This window comes from Hemicordylus capensis, chromosome 11 (assembly GCF_027244095.1).
Source record: "Hemicordylus capensis ecotype Gifberg chromosome 11, rHemCap1.1.pri, whole genome shotgun sequence".
NCBI lineage: Eukaryota > Metazoa > Chordata > Lepidosauria > Squamata > Cordylidae > Hemicordylus > Hemicordylus capensis.
In genome coordinates this window covers 23,380,241-23,401,323 of record NC_069667.1, presented here as the reverse complement: position 1 = coordinate 23,401,323, position 21,083 = coordinate 23,380,241, and the positions used below count along the sequence as shown (strand labels likewise).

The following is a 21,083-nucleotide window of genomic DNA, read 5'->3' as shown; positions in this document are numbered from 1 at the left end:
AGGCATGGGTGTGTGGTCTCCCTCTCAAATGGGGCCGCGGGGCCCCGCTTGGAAAGGGGATCGGCCCCTGCTGCGCCGGCCAGGGTGACTCCCTCTGCCTTTAAAGGCAGGGAGAGCTGTTCCAGCCCTGCTGCCAACACAACATGGGCTGATCTCCCTCCCAAATGGAGCTGCACAGCCCTGTTTGGGAGGGAGATCAGCCCTGTTGCGTTGGCAGCAAGCCCAGATTTGACTCTCCCTGCCTTTAAAAGGCAGGGAGAGTCACTCTGGCCGATTTTGGCCCCAAAAGGGGCTTTGCGGCCCCATTTGGAAGTGAAATAATGCTCCCCGCATCTGACGTCAGAAGTGGGGGGCATGTCTGGGGCTGCGAGGCACAGCCTTGGGGGTGGTGGCCCGGGTTCTTTGAACCCATTTGCCCACTGGTGGCTCTGCCTCTGCATAAAAAGCTTAATAAAACAAATTAAAATTAATTCTGATTAAAGGCCTGCAAGAACAGGTGAGTCTTGAGGGGCTTCCTGGAAACAAACAGAGAAGAAGATGCTCTTATTTCAGCGGGGAGCATATTCCACAGCCCCAGGGCAGCCACAGAGAAAGCCCCGTCTTGAGTCACCACCAGATGAGCCGGTGGCAACCATAACCGGACCTGTCCAGATTAACGCTTACCAAAGTGTCACTACGGATCTGCAAAGTGTGCTTCCATATTGCCTGTGTATCGACGTCGCAGTCCCTGCGCTGTCAGCAAGGTGCTGTTCACATTTTCGATGCCTTGTTTCGGATTTTTTCCTTGCGTTTTAGTCCTACAACATTGTTTAAAAACAGCTATATTGTTCCGTTTTAGGGAGTTTCGGGCAAACTAGAAAAGACTGCTCTCCCTGCTGGTGGATTTGCGCCACACCCTTTAATTACGTTGTGCATTCGATTCCGCCAAGCCGAAGCATTTTACAGCGGTTGTAGGTGTAATCTGGGAAGCGCCCAGAAGATTGTAACAGGCGGCAGGGTTCCTGGCAAAGAAGGCCTTCTCTTAAGAACTTTCCCTCCCCCACTCCAAGCAAGGGAGAAGGAAAACACCTCGCCAGCAAATGAAGTGTTCACTGGGTGGAAGGGCTGATGGGCCACGTCCATCTCTCGCAGCCACAAGTGCTACATTCACCGGCTGGGTGCTTGCTTTCTCTCTCTCACTCCAAGCAAGGTAGAGGAAGAACACCCAGCCAGCAAACAACACACTTGCAGCTTGCAGTAGCCGAGGGGCTGTGTGTCTTGCTCCCAGCCAGTCAGCACTTTCTTTGGCTGGGTGTGGTGGGGCGGGGAAACAGAGTGCCCTAGAGGAGGAGTGCCCTAGAGGAGGGGTGAGGGGCTCCCTGGCAGCCCCCAGGCACTGGTGGCACAGGGCCATTCATGGCATTGTGGCAAGGGGGGGGCAGTGCTTCTGTGCCCCTGCCCAACAATTAGAAGTCGGTGACCAGTCCTTATTAAACAGGGGCCGAGATTCTAAATGCTTTCCCAGGCTTTAAGAAAACTCCTTGAAAGTATGGAACAAGCACATCAGATTCTAGCCTCTCCCATCCCTCCCTCTGCTAATTTTCTACTTGCAGGGAGGAGTTAATAGAGAGAGGAATATTTGAAAAGTGTGATTCCCCTATCTGAAGTTTGACACAATAACGTCTGTTCTACCAATTCATCCCGCCGTGTTCATGGTCTGGACTCTAGACATTTTCAGCCTCTTTCATCTGCATCATCGTTCACGTTTCACTCAGATACTCCATCCAGGCCACCCTGGTTGGCAATGATGCATGTTTAGATCGATGCACCTTATACAGGCTTGACTTGTGTGTGGCTATGAGTACATTTGTTCACCCAGGCTTTTAATTAGATATTGTTTTAATTATGTTTTAGTAGTTTTAATGTTTTAAATTTTAATGGTCGAAATGTTTTTTAAAATCTTTTTATTGGTTGTTTTTATTGTCTTGTTGTAAACCGCCCAGAGAACTTGCGTTGTGGGCAGTATAAAAATGTGTTAAATAAATAAATAAAGTCATGTAACTCAGTGGGATTTTTAAAAAATAAATGTTAAGGTAACCGTATTTTAATTTTAATCTTAAAGAATGCTTTGAAATGGCTTTAGAATAGATGCCTTTCTTATCACTGCTGATCAAACGTGCAGTGACTTCTCTCTATCTTTCCCAACTTGAAAGAGCACATCATTCCTTCAAAACTGGAGAGAACAAGCTGTGTGTGTGTGTCTGTTTCCTTTTACCCAATCTTTCAAAACAGAGCACTGTTGGATCGTGAAGTCAGCCTGACTCTGTACAATCTTCTGGCTGCTCCAGGGACCTGACACAATTACTACTGAAAACAATGGAACTAGAAGGACATTGGTGTGTTTTGAGGAGGGTTTGGTACAAACATACTGTAAGAGTCTCTTGTGGAGATGTGCAACTTTCGACTCTTAATTTGCAAGTGTGTTGTGTGTACTTTATAGGAAAGGTTGGCATATTAATGATGAGGTTCAGCCCTTCCTGGCCCCAAAGGGGTATAGAAATGATGTATAATGTTTTCTTCAAAGCTTTTTTTCATACTCCAAGTGTTCTCCTAGAACATAAGAGCCAATTGTCCAGTGCTGTCCAGACTGTTGTGGTTGTACATTGACAGTGGGGAGAGCTGGTCTTGTGGTAGCAACCTGAATTGTCACCTTTGCTACATAGGCATCCCCACTGGTGTGTTTCCCAGACTATGGAATACACCTCTATCGGGCAGCAGCGATACTGGAAGTTGCTGAAAGGCATCATCTCACACTGCGCAGGAAGAGGCAATGGTCAACCCCTCCTGTATTCTACCAATGAAAATCACATGGCTCTCTGGTTGCCCGGAGTCGACACTGACTCGATGGCGCAACTTTACCTTTACTTTACAATAACATAAATATTCAAAAGTGAGTGTGAAGCTCAGTACTAGATTTAAAGTAAAAAAGTAAAGTATGCTGTTGAGTTGGTGTCGACTCCTGGCGACCATAGAGCCCTGTGATTGTCTTTGGTGGACTACAGGAGGGGTTGACCATTGCCATCTCCTGCGCAGTATGAGATGATTATGCCTTTCAGCATCTTCCTGTATCGCTGCTGCCTGAGTTAGGTGTCTCCCATAGTCTGGGCAACATACCAGTGGGGATTCGAACTGGCAACCTCTTGCTCCCTAGGCAAGTTATTTCCCCGGTGTGCCATTAGGTGGCTTCTTAGTACTGGATTTACCTTCTACTAAAACTTCCTTGGAGAAATTATTCTGTGCATACCAAGTCCATATGCTGTCCTGGTGATGCTATAATTAAGCCAAAGAGTCATGTCAAACTGGTCTTTTCCATCTGTTGTGTGATCTGCTCAGGGACCAATTCAGAGAGAATGACAGGTGACCTCAAAAAAGAAAGAGGGGGTTGGAAGCCCTCATTCCTTTAACATATATTTTATCAGAGCTGTTGGTTAGAAGCGCATCTCCTTCCTTTCTCAATAGATAAATAAATAAATAAAACATATCATATTGGGATTTCTATCTAATGCATTCTAATGCATTCTAAACTAATGCATTCTAAAACACACTTTATTGTTCGGAAATATTCTGTCTTACAACAGGTATGAAACAGACATATAGTTGTATTTCCACCTAATGTAAACAATTAAATTATAGCAGGTATGGAAAATAGCAGCAGATTATCTGTTTTCTTCTTTCTTTTGAGAGATCATATCCACAATATGCTTGCCGTTCCTTGGCATGTTTGGTCTCAGTAATTGACACGCAGGACAATAAGAATGCGGCCTGTATTTATGATACTAATTGATTTCATTTATTTTGCCTCCCGAGTGCATTTTTCACTGTCAGCCGTGTCATTATCTTAATGTTGTTGTTTCCAATAAACACTCCGAAAAGTCGTTTTAAAGGCAGGGGGTCTTTGAGCACAGATGCGTCAGGTGTATAGCTCGATTTCCTCGGAGACAATCAGATTGGCTGAAGGAAACCCCATGGAAGGCTGCTGCAGAAAAAGCCGTAGCTTGTCCATCTGCTTGGGTCTGTGTGCTACCTTGAGGAAGTCCGCTTCAGACTTGGTCCCCGGAGGATCTAGAGTCTTACAGTAGAGGCTCTGACAACCGGGTAATGTGAAAAGTGGAAAAGTCTGGGACTGGGGCAATCTTTCGAAGGTCATTATTTTAGAACTGAAAGATAACAGGGTGTGTGTGTTTTTTATTTGTTACAAAGTGTGGATGATAGAGCAGAGCCACTAAGCCAAATTATCTGTACACAGATGCTCCTGTGCATTTGGAAGTAGTGTTGCCACAAATATCCCCCTAAAGCAGAATTCCAGGCAAATTCAGATGCTCCAGCTCAGGCAGAACATCTCAAAGGAAGCTAAAAGGATGTAAATGAGAGCATGATCCTAAATGTATTGTTTGGAATCCTATGCAGCCCTGACCCTACTACTACTACAACAAATATTTATTTACCACTTTTCAACAAAAGTTCCCAAATCGGTTTACATAGAGAAGTGAAAATAAATAAAGATGTCTCCCTGTCCCCAAAGGGCTCATAATCTGAAAAGAAACAGAAGACAAACTGCAGCAAAAGCCACTGGAGGGATGCTGTGCTGGGGCTGGATAGGGTCAGTTGCTCTCCCCCTGCTCATTACAAGAGAATCAACACTTTCAAAAGGTGCCTCCTTGCTCTGTTAGCAGGGAAAGTCTTTAAAGCCCTTAATGGTTTGGGCCCTGGTTTGGGCTTGACTGCCGTGCATGTGGGACAGGGCCTTCTCTGTGTTTGCCCCCAGGCTCTGGAATGCTCTCCCAGTGAGCATCCGTTTTCTGACTTGTGTGGCTGCTTCCAAAAATCAACAACTGAAAACTCATTTATTGGTTCAGGCTTTTACCCCTTAGGGGTTGCCGTTCTCTCCTCTTTGGTTGCTGCGTCTTTGTTTTTTTTAATGGCTGTTGCTTGTTGATGTTTTTATGGTCTTAATGGTCTTTTATGGTCTCCTCTGAGACGGGAAAGTTGGTCTTGTGGTAGCAAGCCTGACTTGTCCCCTTAGCTAAGCAGGGTCAGCCCTGGTTGCATTTGAATGGGAGACTAGAAGTGTGAGCACTGGAAGAGGGGAGGAGAAATGGTCTTGCGGTAGCAAGCATGAAATGTCCCCTTTGCTAAGCAGGATCTGCTTTGGTTTACATTTGGATGGGATAGTGCATGTGAACACTGTAAGTTATTCCCCTTAGGTGATGGGGTTGTAGCTCAGTGAAGAGAGCTGGTCTCAGGAAGAGAGCTGGTTTTGTGGTAGCAAGCATCATGTGTCCGAAGTATTTTAGGCATTGTTGTTTATCCCAGAGGAGAAGATTCAAAATAGTTTCGTTGACCAACTTATACTGGGCTACAAATATGGAACTAAATGCTTGCATCCTTGAGGCAAGGTGAGGCGGTTGCCTCAGGTGGTGGATTATTGGGACAGCGGTGAGATGACAAGATGCCCTCCTGTTCCTTTAAAAAGGGAAGGAGGGGGAGGAGAGTGTGCATAGGCAGGGTAGCAGTTGGCACTCCACCGCAGGCACACAGAAGTCTTGAGCCATCCCTGCATGCATCGTATCCCATGGGACCAAAGCAAGAACCAATACAGCTTGCATGCAAGAAACTAGTTTGCTTGGAGCCTGTTCCCAGCTGCTGTCAACAAGGGGAGCTATTCTCTCTGAGGAACCTGTGCCAGCAAAGTGGCCCTGTGCAAGGATATGTAGGAGATTTCATCTGAGCCGCGGCTGGGATTTTTTCCAGTGCCTTAAGTAACAATGATAATAGCTCTCTCTTTCTCTTGGTGGTGGTGCACTCTTGAGCAATTATCCGGATTTGCCCTCTTTGCCTCTGATCTGCTGTTTTTAGTTTGGGTACATGCTTGATTAGTTCCATCAAAAGCACACTTTCGTCTGCAGTGATTATGTTTCTGCAAAGCTATTGCTGCTGCACGTTTCTGCGAGTTAAAGCATGACAAGCCCACCCTGCCAGCTGCAAGGCAAGCCCCTTGAGGGTGGGAATGTAAAAGCCACAGCAGTGGAATTCTGTTACGAGCTTTCAATGTGGGATTGTGGAGTACCTTACCGTTTTGCTTTAACAGATATTAATTTGGGGATGTGGCTTGAAAGGAGGTCAGTGCAAAAACAGCTCACATGACAGCCTTAGCAAAGCTTTCATTCTCGGTCCGGGAAAATCTGAGGGCCTTCTGCACATCATTTTCTGATAGGGGTGGGAAATGCATGACCTGATGATGTCCCATACCAGGGTCAATTGGAGTGGAAAGCCGGTCTTGCAGTAGTGAGCATGAATTACCTCCTTTGCTAGACAGGGTCTGTCTTGGTTTGCATTTGGATGGGTGACTGCATATGAGCACTGTCTGTTGTAAGATATTTCCCTTAGGGGATGGGGCAGTGAGCTCACTAGTAGAGCATCTGCTTTGCATGCAGAAGGTCCCAGGTTCAATCCCTGGCAGCATCTCCAGGAAGGAATGGGAGAGACTCATGCCTGAAACGGTGGTGAGCCACTGCCAGTCAGTGTAGACAGTACTGAACTAGATGGACCAAGGGTCTGACTCGGTGTAAGGCTGCTTCCTGTGTTTCTGTGAATGCTACCTATAGACGACTGAGAGTGGGAGGAAGACCAGAAGATGCTGTTTTCGGCAGCATCCCCATGTCTCCCACAGTATGTCGCACTAGATAATGGCTGTACGCATGCAGCAGAAAGAGGTGGTAGATGGCCGAGAGGGCCCCATTCACTGTACCACTTCAGGTTACGGATGTGAATTCACACTTTTGAATATGTCAGAAACTTCCTGTAAGTGGGAAACGGGTGTTGCACAAGGAGGACTAGGCAAGAACGTTTTTCTGGAATGTCTGGGTTTCCTGGTTGCTGTGAGTTTTTATGTGGAGCAACATTTTAAAAAGTTAGCTATTCATCCCCCTCATTCTGCTGTGCATAGGTAGACGAGCCCTCAGCCAAAGCGTAATTAGTATAGTAGGTTGGGGAGTCTCAGCCTCTCTCTTCTGGGTTTCAGATATGATGGGGATAAGTGCCGGTGTCACATAATATACCTTCCTCAGCAATCCAGAGTCCCGCTCACAGCCTCCTTTTCTATTCACACCACCTGCCCTTTTCCGGTGTCAGCATATTCCTTCCCTCTCTACAAAGACAGCTTATCTTTAGGTCATTTAAAACCAAATTGAAAAGCCGCAACACCAGCTCTGACCCACAGTGTATCTGACCTCCTCCTGCCACACACCACCCAACACAGAGTCCTTTTTGCTGACTTGCTGCATAAGCACACTGCAGTGATTTAGCATCTCTTCAATGTGCTCAGCTTGGGTTGGTTTGTCTCCATAAAGCAGTGAAGAAGCAAATTTTGGCTGATTCTCCCATTCCCATTCTTGTGCTGCTCCCTTTGGGGTTGGAACCAAAATTTCTCCAAAGTGAAATCTGAAAGAGGATATCCAGGTTCCTTCCGAACAGCAACTGAAATTTGAAGAGGAATTTCAACATTTCTCCCAAGGAGAAGCATTGGAGAACTTTCGTAGGTACTGTCTCAGATGGCTTGCCACATCCCTCTCGACACACTCTCTATTTTTTAGCCTACTTTCCAGTAGACTTATGAGATCACCTGGCATTGTGTGTCCGTGTGTCCACCCCACACCGTCGACTTCACAATGCCTGGACCAATATGAACCAAATCAAGTACAATTGTAGGGACACATAAGGTTAAGGGAGCGCTTGCTTTGTTTTGAAGGTGGGCTCGAGTCGGGTTTGTTGCCAGGAGCTGCAGGGCTCCTGGTGATTCTCACGCGCCAGTAAAACCAGCCCAGGCTTCCTTACTTGCTGCCAATGTTAAAAGATGTTCTGATATGTTGTATGCGAAGTTTTATCTTTTATCAGATATGAATGATTTAATGACTTTAAGTGTAGCAAAGTTTTGTTTTACAGAAGGGAAGGTTCGACAGAAGATGGTTGATTGGAATGTTAGTTGTTATAATTGTTCTTATACTTACATGGTTGTTGTTTTTTAGCAAAATTAAAACCGGCTTCAATCTCCAGAGAGCCAAAGAAGATAAATAGGTCTTCACTTGGCACTCAAAGGGCACAGTGTTTGGAGCCAGGTGACCTCCCTGGGGAATGAAATAACTTCTAGACTTGACTACTGCAATGCACTCTACATAGGGCTGCCTTTGAAAGCAGCCCAGAAGCTCCACATCATCCAAAATTTGGCAGCCAGGTTGGTCTCCAGGGTAACTTGGAGAGACCACATTACTTCTGTTTTAAAATCATTGGATTGGCTGTTGATATGTTTCTGGGAGAAAATGCTAGTGATCACCTATAAAGCTCTAAATGGCTTGGACCCATATTGCCCAAGAGAATGCCTGCTTCTGCATGATCCTCATTTCCCATGGGTCTGGGGAGGTTTGCCTGCAGTTGTTGCCAGCTTGTCTGATGGTGACTCGGGCCCTGCTCTTCTCTTTGGTTGCTCCTGAGCTTTGGAACATACTTCCTGATAAGATTAGAAGTTTGGCATCCTTGGTGGCCTTTAGAAAGGCCTTGAAAATGCATCTTTTTGGACAGGCTTTCAAGTGAAAATTTTAACTGGTTGTAATTAACTGTTTTAATTGTTTATATTTAGGAACAGAAGACGCTGTCTTATAGAGAGTCAGACCATTGGTCCATCTAGCACAGTACTGTGTAAACTGACTGGCAGTGGGAAGTACAACTTCTTCAGAGAAAACATTGTGCTCTCTGAAATGCCAGCTCTTACTGTGCAATTTGAACCACGAAAAATTGAGTTCATCCCTAATCCAGTTTAATTTAGAGACTTGGAAAGCGCTTCATGTGCCAGAGCAGGACTTCCGTATCCAAAGCCCACCACATTTCCTCAACTCCGCCATCGGCTGTGGATCTGCAAGCCATGGGAAGAGTTCCAAAATGCACAACCAAAAGTCTTCCTTGAATTAACCAGTAATCAGGCTTTGTCTAAGCTGTAGAAGCAAATTCCCTTTTGTGTAAGTACAGATGTTAAAAGCTTAAACAGGAATTGCTTCAAAAAGCTAGGAATAACAAACAAACCCTTTAGGAGTGAGTCCTTTTTATTGGCTTCCAGCAATGCTTAATGGCTATTGTGTGATTTAACGGAGCCAAGGCAAACAGAAGTCAATTAAACTTTAATCAGAGTCACGACCGGTGTCTTATTTTTTTCCACGCAATGACATTGAAACAGCCCTTTGGCAAACAGCCGACAGTGACGGCTCTCTCAATCTTTTCTCTCGCTCTCCATCTTGAACAACATCAAGTTCAGCCTTTTTAAAAGAAGCCAAAAGCCAAAAATGTTCTTTCAGTTCCATGCCCTTTAGAACTCTTCCTCTCTTCACAAACCCACCCTTGTTCTCAAATCCAAGCATCCTGTTTATTCTCCCTTACCAAGCTGCCCACTCATTAGTAAATTTTTCTCGGTGCTGCTCAGCTGCCTTAGAAATCCAACTTGGCAATTCTTTTGTGTGGTCTGCTAGAGAAAATCACAGGGGAAGCCGGTGCCACCCACACCACATCCTGCAAATGTGGCTCACGAACACGTGAAGCTGTTGGGGGTTCATTCGTACTAGGGTCTAGTCCCTCAAGTAGCAGTTTTCAAAGATCTTGGGAAGAGTTGTTTCTGCACTGGTATGACCTCACTGTGGATTCTGTGTTCACAGAAAAATTCACACAGCCACACCTGCTGTGGCTGGGGAGGGCTGAGGAGAAGGCAGGAGCTTACCTGCCTTCTGCCAGATGATCCCACGCCCAACCAAGGCTCCGCCATCTGCACGATCATAAGAGAAGTGTGGCAGTTGGGAGCTGGGGTGTGTGTGGTAGGAATCGGAGCCTCTGAGAATTCCACAATGCACTGCATGAGGAGGAGTGTGGAACATTGGGGGATTTCCCACTGCTGGGTCCCTCCTTCCCCTGGCTCTATGGAGAGGAGAGCTGATCTTGTGGTAGCAAGCATGACTTGTCCCATTAGCTAAGCAGGGTCCGCCCTGGTTGCATATGAATGGGAGACTAGAAGTGTGAGCACTGGAAGATATTCCCCTCAGGGGATGGAGCTGCTCTGGGAAGAGCATCTAGGTTCCAAGTTCCCTCCAAGATGGGGCTGACAGAGACTCCTGCCTGCAACCTTGGAGAAGCCACTGCCAGTCTGGGTAGACAATACTGAGCTAGATAGACCAAAGGTCTGACTCAATATACAACAGCTTCCTATGTTCCTATGAAGCTATGGCTGCCTCAATTTTTAGCCTGGGTTTGAGACCCAGGCTACCTGGAGAAGGGCACTGGGATCGGGAGCGACCTCACTGCTTCTCATGACCAGCCCTATCCGGGCTACAGCTTTCATACTGGGTGGGGCTGCTGGTTGTGAAAATGAGCACATTCCGTTACTGAGCTCTGGCTTCTCTTAGCTCTGCTGCCCGAGTTCCTCTAACTGGAAACTGAACTTGGCTCCTTCTGCATGCAAAGCATGTGGTCGACCAGGGAGTGATGGCTTCTCTCCAATAGCACCATTTTTTGCCTCACTTTGGTGTTCCCATGCAAACAGCAGAAAAGAAAAAAAGAAAGAAAGAAGGCTGTTCCTAAGCCTGGCACTGAATGTCACTGAAAACCATATTTGCAGTTAATTTGAAAGTCCTGGCTTAGACAAACACCTGAGGAATTGAAGCGGGGGGGAAACTCCAAAGAGTTTATTTGAAAATCCCCCCAAATTGTTTTTGTTTTTTTTTAGGATGGGCTTTCATGGAATATTTCCTAAGCAAAATTTCCAGGCAAATTTGGAGGGCAAGCAACCTGAGGGATTTCATGAAAGCAATACAATATTTTTGGTGGACTCTCTCTAAGTGATGGTGGTGCTTATAAGTTTGGGCCATAACAGCAATTCATCTCAACGCACTTAAATGGTTCTTCAGCTGCTTTTGTGGCAGACTCTGAACTTGGCTACTGTGCACTCCGAATCTGTTCTGCCAGGGCTTGTGTGTGGCCTTATCTTTTTCGGAGCCCTTGTAAAGTATAAACTCAGGAAGGCCACCCAAGTGTGTTTAATGGCAGAAAGTGAAGAATGCGCTCAATGAAACAGGAACGGAGACAATTTATTTCTACCTTTCTTTTGCAAAGTTACAGCCACTGAGACAAATGACCCCAGAGCTGGCTGATGTGATTATAATAGGGCAGTAAAACTAATTTGGAGAGGTTTATTAATTCCTTCCTTGTGTGTGTGTGTGTGTGTATGTAGAGAGAGAGAGAGAGAGCGCCCTGGTCTTGTGGTAGCAAGCATGACTTGTCCCCTTAGCTAAGCAGGGTCTGCCCTGGTTGCATATGAATGGAAGACTAGAAGTGTGAGCAGTGGAAGAGATTCCCCTCAAGGGATGGAGCTCTCCCTGGCATTTCCCTCCCTGGCAGCATCTCTAAGGTAGGGCTGAGAGAGATTCCTGCCTGCAACCTTGGAGAAGCCACTGCCGGTCTGTGAAGACAATACTGAACTAGATAGACCAAGGGTCTGACTCAGTATATGGCAGCTTCTGTCTGTCTGTCTGTCTGTCTGTCTATACACACACAGAGGTTGGCCCTTGAGTTCTTAACCCGCCCCTGAAAACAGGCCCTGGAAATGCAGGTGAGCCTGACTTTCCAGTGTCAGGAAGGATATGCTGAGACTGGGCATGTTGTATGAACTCACCAATCTGAGCATATTCTACCCTGCTTGCGGTATGGAACCCGACATCTGTCCCTAACTTAAACCTTATTTATAGATATTGGGTTCCATACCACAAGTAGGGTAGAATATGCGGAGATTGGCGGGTTTGTACAACATGCCCAATCTCAGCATATCCTTCCCATGACACACCTTCCTGGGGGCCCGGCAGCTCTGGCCTGGTGCTATGTGTGAAACCTCCCATCGTTACATGACTTAAAGCTTGGTTAAAGTTGGGAATGAGGGTTAAAAGCAGGGTTCCCTGCAGCAGGGAATCCCTGATGTTGTTGACTACAACTCCCAGCATCCCCAGCTGCAGTGGCCTTTGGCTGGGGATGCTGGGAGTTGTAGTCAACAACATCTGATTCCCTGTTACAGGGAACACTAGTTAAGAGTATAAGCCAGATCTGCTCAGTTTTGGCCCTCCTGCAGATGTTGGCCTACGAGTTGTAGTCCAAAACAGCTTGGGGGCCAAAGTTGAGCAGGCCTGGAATAAGCCAAAAGCCACACAGAGAACGGGCCATTACGATACTTATTTCCTACCTGTTCTGCAGACTCTAGAAGGCTGAGTTACATTTTCCAATGAAATGTACACAACAGTCCCATTTGGAACGCTGTCGAAGAAATGAGAGTTGACATTCCATTGCAAAGATAATTTGAACCGTATATGCAATAGAAGTGTCATTTGGATGACACTTCCTGTGTTGATCATCAAAGTGCAGATGGCCATGTTAAGAGGCAATGGAACCAGGATGCTGACACAAAAATGGCACCACAATCTACATTCGTCATGGAGTCCAGTACCAAGGACTTGTAGAGAAATTGTCATGGTTCATTGTTAGGAGGCAGAAACATGAGGCAGGAGCTGAGTTAGGAGGATAGAGAAATGTCATATTAGCATAGTTTTGTCAGTGTGTCAGTGCTAACCAAATTCAGTTGACAGCGTCTTCGGTAGACCATTTTTATAACAAAAGAAATCCTCAGTTGAAAGTGCGTCCTGTGGAATTTCATTAGCATGTTAGTCTTGCTGGCTGCCTACAAACAGTGAACATATATTTCTCTCTCTAGAAATGTGTGCTATAATCTTTTCTACTTGGATGTTGCGAACATCTGTTTTGTTTTTTGTTTTTAAGGAAGAAATGGACACAAAGGAAATAGATTACTTTTGCAAACAGCAGGCTTAAATGGAGTTTCTTCAAGCTTTCAAAAGGTGGGAAGGGAACTGGGTTTGACTGTGACCTGGTTCACACCAGCGTACCTCGCTTGATAGTTTTCAGATGAATGTGTGAACAATTGAATTGCAATGTTTTGCGGGGGCAGATGTGAGGAATGACCTGTGAGGAGAGCTGGTCTTGTGGTTAAGCAAGCATGCCTTGTCCCCCTAGCTAAGCAGGGTCCTCTCTGGTTGCATATGAATGGGAGACTAGATGTGTGAGCCCTTTAAGATATTCCGCTCAGGGGATGGAGCCGCTCTGGGAAGAGCATCTAGGTTCCAAGTTCCCTCCCTGACAGCATCTCCAAGAGAGGGCTGAGAGAGACTCCTGCCTGCAACCTTGGATGGAGCCGCTGCCAGTCTGTGAAGACAACACTGAGCTAGATAGACCAAGGGTCTGACTCAGTATATGGCAGCTTCCTATGTTCCTGTGGATCATCCGCACATGCAAATCACAGCTCCGTGGTGGGGTCACAATCAAGTGAGGAAAATGCATGTGTGCAAGGGTGGAGCCATCATTGAGCGAACAGGTTCAAAGAACCCGGGCCGCTGGAGCCCCCATTGTGCGTGATGTCACGTGCAAAGAGGGAGTGTCCCGTTTTCCAGAGGGTCCGCCCTAGCCCTCCAAAGCTCATTTTCAGCCAGCACGTGTTGCCCAGCTGTGTATATTTCCCTTCCTTTCCCTCCAGCGAGGTGACATCACACATATGGGGCCGCTGGTGGGGTGGACACGGACTGTTATTAGGCTGGCTCCACCACTGCATGTGTGAACCAACCCCATGGTGGTTCACATGTGCAGCCCTCTGCCTGAAGCCTAAAGCAGTATAGCCCAGCAAGTGGTAGCCACGGGTTGAAAAGTAGTGCCCACAGAGGGCTGGTATATCCATCCCTGTCCCCAAGCCTTGTCAGAATGGAAGAAGAGTCCTGCTGGATTGGATTAAGGGACCTTCTAATCCAGCATTCTGCTTCCAGCGATTGAAGTTAATGATTTGGGTTGACCTCTGGGAAGCCTACAAGAAGTGCACACAGGCAATCGTGCGCCCCCATTGCTTATCCCCCAACAGCTGCTGTTCAGAGATATACTACCTCTAAACATGGAGGTTCCATATAGCCGTTACGCTTGATTGCTGTTTATAGACCCATCTTCTATGGATCTGTCTAGTTCCCTTTTAAAGACATACAAGCTAGTGACCCTCACTGTGTCTTAAGGGAGTAGATTCCATGAGTTAATTATATGTCATCTCAAGGCGGACTTTTTGGGGGTCTGTCCTGAATCTGTCAATCAGTTTGATTAGATGATCCTGGTTTCTAATAGTGCGAGTGGGAAAGAAATGTTGTATCTATCTACTTTCTAGGCACCTAGGAAGCTGCCTTATACCTAGTCAGACCATTGGTCTATCTAGCTCAGTATTGTCTTCACAGACTGGCAGCGGCTTCTCTAAGGTTGCAGGCAGGAGTCTCTCTCCGCCCTATCTTGGAGATGCTGCCAGGGATGAAACTTGGAACCTTCTGCCTGCAAGCAAGCATGCAGGTGCTCTTCCCAAAGCGGCCCCATCCCCTTTGGAGAATATCTTACAGTGGTTACATGTAGTCTCCTGTTCAAATGCAAAGCAGGGTAGACCCTGCTTAGCAAAGGGGGCAATGCATGCTTGCTACCACAAGACCATCTCTCACACATCATGCATAACGTTATAAACTTCTACAGAGTCCACCATCTCCCCACAGTTGTATTTTTAAGAAAACCAAGTATGGGTGAAGTCTCCAGTCGACTACCCTGAACTGGGGAGGGGCATCAGTGTCCCGCTCTAGCCCTGTGCTGTAGTCAGGCCCACAAACCCTCCTGTCCAGGAATGCCCCATTGCTTGCATCGCCAATGGCACCAAGGGTACAGGTTAGTCACCTATGGTTTTTACCTTTATTTCTACTGAAAAACTGGTCCAGAGATTCAACTAATACAGTTACTGGATTTACCTGAATCAAAGACGACTCTGAATTTAAGATTACTCCTTAAAAAGTAGACGTTAAATACAGGTAATACCTGCATTTACTCAAAAGGTACAGGACTCTGAGTTTAAGAAGAACTCACTATTTCTAATATACAATTTTTGTGTGTGGAAAAAACCTAGACTTGGAGTCAGATAAATATAGTAGTATTGGAAACTAAAGTTGCCTCTAATATGAATGAATCTTAACCCCACAACATGGATTGCATTTCTGAGTGCCAGTATTTCTGGGGGGCAGGAAGAACTGGACATCTTCCTGTTGGAGCGGATTTCTCAACTTGTTCTGGCTTTTTAATGGACATTGGTCCAACTTCTGGCCTCCATTCATTCAGTCACAATTGCTGCAGCTTTTGGGCTGGGTGGACAGGGGACTTTCTATACTTAGTCTGGCCCTTGGATCTAATTTACTTTCTCCACTTAACACAACCAAGCAGATATTTATCAAGCTAAGGAGAATGGTTAGGCTTCTCATCTTTATGGGTCCCAGAGCTGAGAGGAAAGCAAATCATTAACTTCAAGGCAGCAAGAAGCTCGATCTGGTAGAGAGAGTTGCTTTACAGTTGCTTTCCTGGTCTTCACTTTCATGTGTACCCAAAATCCAATTAAGAAAATGATTCCTGGGTGATTAGGCACTTCAAGAATGTGTAGTTAAATGGCCCAAAATATGTAAATAGCTTCTGCTTATTCATTTTGTTGTGACGCATATTCTTATTTACAATTAATCACTTACACCATTCATGCAAAATCCAAATGAATCCCATTCTTTTTCATTAAGTTGCTCTTTTAAAATCGATAATGTTTTCTTTAAAGGAAAACATTGGCTGTTACGAATTTAAATCTCATTAACTTTTGACTTTATATTTCTAAAATTCAGTTTCAGCTATGTTGTTCATTGATATCTGTAGCTGCTAACGACATTCAAGTTCCATTGAAGCAGGGATGATACTGAGCAAACATTAGTATAGGGTGTTAAATTTCTGGAAGTATTGAATAATGTTTAGTTTTATTTTCATCCTGGTTTGATATCTAATGTTTTCCTCAACAACAACAACAACAACAACAACAACAACAACAACAACAACATAAAGCAGCAACGTTTAGTCCAATCCACAAATTTGGTTCAAATCCAGTACCTGTATGAGTCAGGATAGGAAGGTTTTGGAGGTATGTCTCTCAGAGGAAATGGACTGGAGCTCAGAGGAACATACTATGGCAGATCTTGCATGAGGGTCTAGGCAGGCAGGCAGACAGAGTGAGAAACAGGTCTGTTGGTGGCTGGCTACTAGTTTGGTGGCTATAGGTCACCTCCAGCCTCAAAGGCACAATGCTTCTCAATACCAGTTGCAGGGGAGCAACAGCAAGAGAGAAGGCATGCACATACCTCTTGCCTGTGGGCCTGCCAGAGGCATCTTGTGGGCCACTGTGTGAGACAGGATGCTGGACTAGATAGGCTTCCTTGGGGCTGATCCAGCACGGCTGTTCATATTTTCTTATAGACAAACTCATGGAGACCAAGACGTCTGTGCCGTTCAGGTTTTTGGAAAGCAGCAGGGATTTCCCTGAGCAAAATTCCTTAAGACTGGGCTAGAACCATTTATAGGCAAGCCAGAGAAAACCTGGGCAGTGCAGCTATGCTGGAACTTGCAGAGGGGTGATGCCATTGTATCTCCAAGAGAGGGCTGGGAAAGACTGCTGCCTGCAACCTTGGAGAAGTTGCTGCCAGTCTTGGTGGTCAGTACTGAGCTATATGGACCAACGGTCTGACTCAGTATAAAGCAAATTCCTATGCTATCTATATCCCCTCTTCAGTCCCAAGTTGCCTGCCAGAAGGGGCAGTGGGCCATTGGGAAGGCCATTGGGAGAGCTGGTCTTGTGACAGAGAGCACGGGTTCTCACCTTTGCTAAGCAGGGTCCAGCTTGGTTTGCATTTGGATGGGAGACATCATGGTTCATTCTCTGGCAGCGGCTCCAGATATGGCTGGGGAGGACTCCTGCCTGAAAGCTTGGAGAGTCACTGCCAGTCAGCATAGACAATACTGATCAGTCCCACTCGGTATAAGTCATCTTCCTTGGTTCCAGTGGCCACTGATTTTAGTCCGGGTAGCTCCCAGAGGCCCCGTTCATTGCTTAAAGTGGATACCAAAACTAGCTTGAGGCATCAGTGGCTCTGCTGGATCTGACCAACGGATCTGTGTGGTAGAGAGCATCCTCCTTCCAACAGTAGCCACACAAGCAAAACACAAAGAAGCCCACAAGCAAGGCATGGAGAGAGGGGGGGAGAGAGAGAGAGAGAGAGAGAGCCCTCTCACTGTTTGTAGATGATATGGGCCCTGAAGATGGAGACACCATACAGCCTTCCTGAAGTGTAGCCATTGGAAGAGCGATTCTCCTCCATGAAATAATTCAATTCCCTTTGAAGGAGGAGCTGGTTGGCAGCTTCAGAAACGTAACTCATCCATCCACTTTGCTTGGCCCGCTAGTACAAGAGTTCTTCCTCGTCTCCAAAGAGGCTTTTTGTTTTTACAGGATGGCTGTCAAGTAGTTGGCATCTTTTCCTTTCAACTGCATCTCTAGCAAAAGTTGTGCCTTCTTAAGCTCCCCGTCTTCTCACAAATGAGGTTATATTTTCTGACGTTGATTACCTTCAGGCATCCTGATCTGTCCCCGAGAAAGAAAGGAAAAGCTTCATTTTTTCATCACCTTTGATGACATCTTTTTGAATATTCGGTCTTAAACTGGCAAAATATTACATTATAATGGGCTTTGCTGCCTTAGGCAGGTTGTCACGGAGACTCAGAATTTAGCTTGGCTTTTCAAAAGAGTTTGCTGGAAGGGGGGTTCTGGCACCCGTTTATTTGCCTTGCGTGAGTATTAAGACACCACAACTGCTGGTTACTTTCAATTATGCAGAATCTTACGCATTTTAAAAGAGATTAAGATGAGATTTGGGGAAGCATAAGAGAATTCTTAAAACTGACAGCCTGACACAGCTTGATTTCAGATTAGGTGAGATCTGACATAAGTACATTTGCAAAGGGAATTCTTTTCAAAGTCATCATGTTGGAGACATTTGCAATGAGGACATAACAAAAATGGCTTTAATATGCAAATAGTCATAATTGCATTTATTACACTGTCAAGGCCAAGCTGAAATATCATTTCTTTCACAAGAGGCACAGGGAAAATAAAACAATGATTGCTTTCATGTCTCTCTTAATTGGGAAAAACAAAACCCTGATAATAATGATGCTGATGATGATGCTGATATGCATGCGAGCAAATATATCTTTTAATCCATGAAGTTGTTCTGCACCTCAAACATTTTTCTTCTGTAAATTTTGCCAAGCACAAGCAGCTCTTAGATACTAACCTAGTCTCAGGAGCTGGTAAGGCAAGGCTAGATTTCGGAAGCCCCAAAACTCTTTGTACAGCTGTGCCATGTAGTAAGCTGTAGGGGCTTACTACACACATTAAGTCTTATGGTAGCAAGCATGACTTGTCCCCTTAGCTAAGCAGGGTCTGCCCTGGTTGCATATGAATGGGAGACTAGAAGTGTGAGCATTGTGAGAAGTTCCCCTTAAGGGATGGAGCCGCTCTGGGAAGAGCATCTAGGTTCCAAGTTCCCTCCCTGGCAGCATCTCCAAGATAGGGCTGGGAGAGAGATTCCTGCCTGCAACCTTGGAGAAGCCGCTTCCAGTCTGTGAAGACAATACTGAGCTAGATGGACCAATGGCCTGGCTCAATATATGGCAGCTTCCTATGTTCTTAAGCTACCAGGGCTATGAGTTCTGGCATCCTCTTTTGAGAGTATGGGCAGTGAAAGGGTGGCAGAGAACATTATTAGAAGAGTGAGGATTTTACTATAAATAATACTTTAGAGGTAAGGTAATTAATATGACTCTTATGAATGAAGCTTGCATGACATTTTTAAACGTTAAGAAAGTGGGCAAGATTCCTTTTAGAAAACACCGTCTTTTTGGGTGAGACTGATCTTCCAGTCTGCTTTCAAGGCTTGTTTTCTCTTCCCGCCAAAGACCATGTGGCAGGAAAGAGTGCGGTGGAAAGAGAGATCAATATCAGGGTAGCTGAAATCTGCAGGGGAGAAGACCCTGCACACACCCTTGCTGGGTGAGACATGGTCTTGCCCAGCCCACTTTCTGTCCTGGAAGGAAGCTAAGGGATTGGCCTGGCTGCTGGGAGGCTGGAGGAGTCTCTTACTGCCTGGCTGCATTGGCTTTTGCTGCTTTCTCTTTAAACAGAGGCCTTTTAAAATAATTAATTCAAGCTATAGGGCCATGATATCTTGTGACTGTATTGTCTGCCACTTTGCTGTAAAGTTCCAGTCTGGTGGATGGGGAAGTGAAAGGGAGAGCAGAAAATATTTTGTGGGGGGTGCCTACTACCCCTTGGAATCATGCCTTGACTCCACCCACCCATGCTGGTCACTGGTGCCTGAGCAGACTCACTCCAGTACATGGGATACCTTTAAGATCTAAGATGCTGCTGCAACTCGATAGCCCCAGTAGTTACTAACATGGGACTGCTGTGCAAAGTGGGTTTTCAAATCTAGCCTTGCCAGCTTCTGAGACCAGGTTAGATAATCTGTGAACTGCATGTGCTTGACAAAATCTTTAGAAGAAAAACACCCGAGGCACAGAACAACTTCATGGATTAAAAGAAATATCATCTGGTATGCATATCATCATCCTCATCCTCATCATCATCATGGTGGGGTGGGTATTTTTAACCAGACTGGGAGATATGAAAGCAATCATTGTTCTGTTGGGTTTTATTTGGGGAACAGCTATAAAGGCTTACTGCACACTCTGGGATTTTTCCCACCCTGGGCAATGAAAGTAGTTACTGACTTGGGTTCTCAGCATGGTTCCAGGCTTGGCTTCTCCTTGAGAACAGCCTCTAACATGCAATTTAAATGTTCACTTCTACACAAACTTCCAGAATGCATAGGCTCTATAGACATCTCCATGTCTTGTAAAAAAAAAAGATCTTATGGGGAGTGGGAAGGGATTAGGACACAAAGCGTTCCATTGCAAATTTTGTCAAGGGGTGAATTTGGTAGCACCACGGATCTTCAAGTGATAAATGTGGATGTGTAACCATAATGTTGCCAGAATGCGGTTTTTTGCCCATCGCTCAACAAGCTCACTTCCTGTATAAGGCCCCCCCCCCACCTCACGCTCATTCAAGTGGGGTTTGCATAGGAGCAGAGATTATAGGTTTACCCTTTTCATATTGTGTTATTCATATGAAGCTTTAACCCATTGCTGTTGAGATAGACTCTGTTGATTGTTGCATGCACTGCTTGTGCTTGCTGGTCAAACAATCCTCACATGCTTCCCTTTTTTAATCACTCACTAAAGGCCTTTTGACTAGGAAGCATCTTTTCTGCTGTTAATGAAATATATGCATGTTCTCTCATTGTGGGAGCCATTGAAATTCTACAGCCTGCATACAGCTAATTAATCGGAATGAGAGAAGCAATGACAAACCTTAGTCTTGAAGATGGGTCAGCACCTTTTCAAGCAAAGGTCCCCCTGTCATTCAAGTGGAAATGTTAATTGGCTTACTGGAGTTGAAATTAGCTCTGCCAGATGTTAGGATGGGATGGCAGGAGCGAGAGCAGAAACTGTTCAAAGAGTAATGGCTGGCAGCGAAGACAGAGGCTGTGATCTTGTGTGTGGTTCAGCTGTTTCAGTCTCATTTACTTCAGTGGGATTTCAGCCACTTCGGATGTGGGATTTCAGCCACTGACTACTTAAGAGAGATTGGAAACTGCCCATGATCACACAAGATCAGACCAGTGCTCCATTTCCTAGTCCAGCCTTTTGTTTCCCAGAGTGAGTAATGAACCAGATGTTTCCAAGAAGCAAGGCATGTAGGCAAGTCATCTTCCCCTGTGATCTGCAGCTGGTGTGCAGTGCCATACTGCCTCTGAAGCAAGGTTCTGTTGAGCTGCCGTCACTAAAAATGTCATAGATGTGCCCTCCATACATCTGCTGATCTGTTCTAAGCTAGTGGCCATCACCGCAGCTTCTGGCAGTCAATTAGGAGATCAGATATATAGGAAAGATCACAAAAAGCTCAGCCTGCT

The 21,083-nt window shown here is 45.7% G+C and overlaps 1 protein-coding gene across 5 annotated transcripts in view; it reads left to right on the top strand.

Moving 5' to 3' along the window:
* IL1RAPL2 (interleukin 1 receptor accessory protein like 2) overlaps nucleotides 1–21,083 on the top strand; it is a 398,901-nt gene that overhangs the window by 180,119 nt on the left and 197,699 nt on the right. Inside the window, exon 2 of one of the 5 annotated variants that reach the window (XM_053273786.1) lies at nucleotides 12,889–12,965. The exons of the other annotated variants lie outside the window; for them this stretch is intronic. The gene's annotated coding sequence lies outside the window, so the exon portion shown is untranslated. The remainder of the gene's footprint in view (nucleotides 1–12,888; nucleotides 12,966–21,083) is intronic. 5 annotated transcript variants of the gene reach the window in all.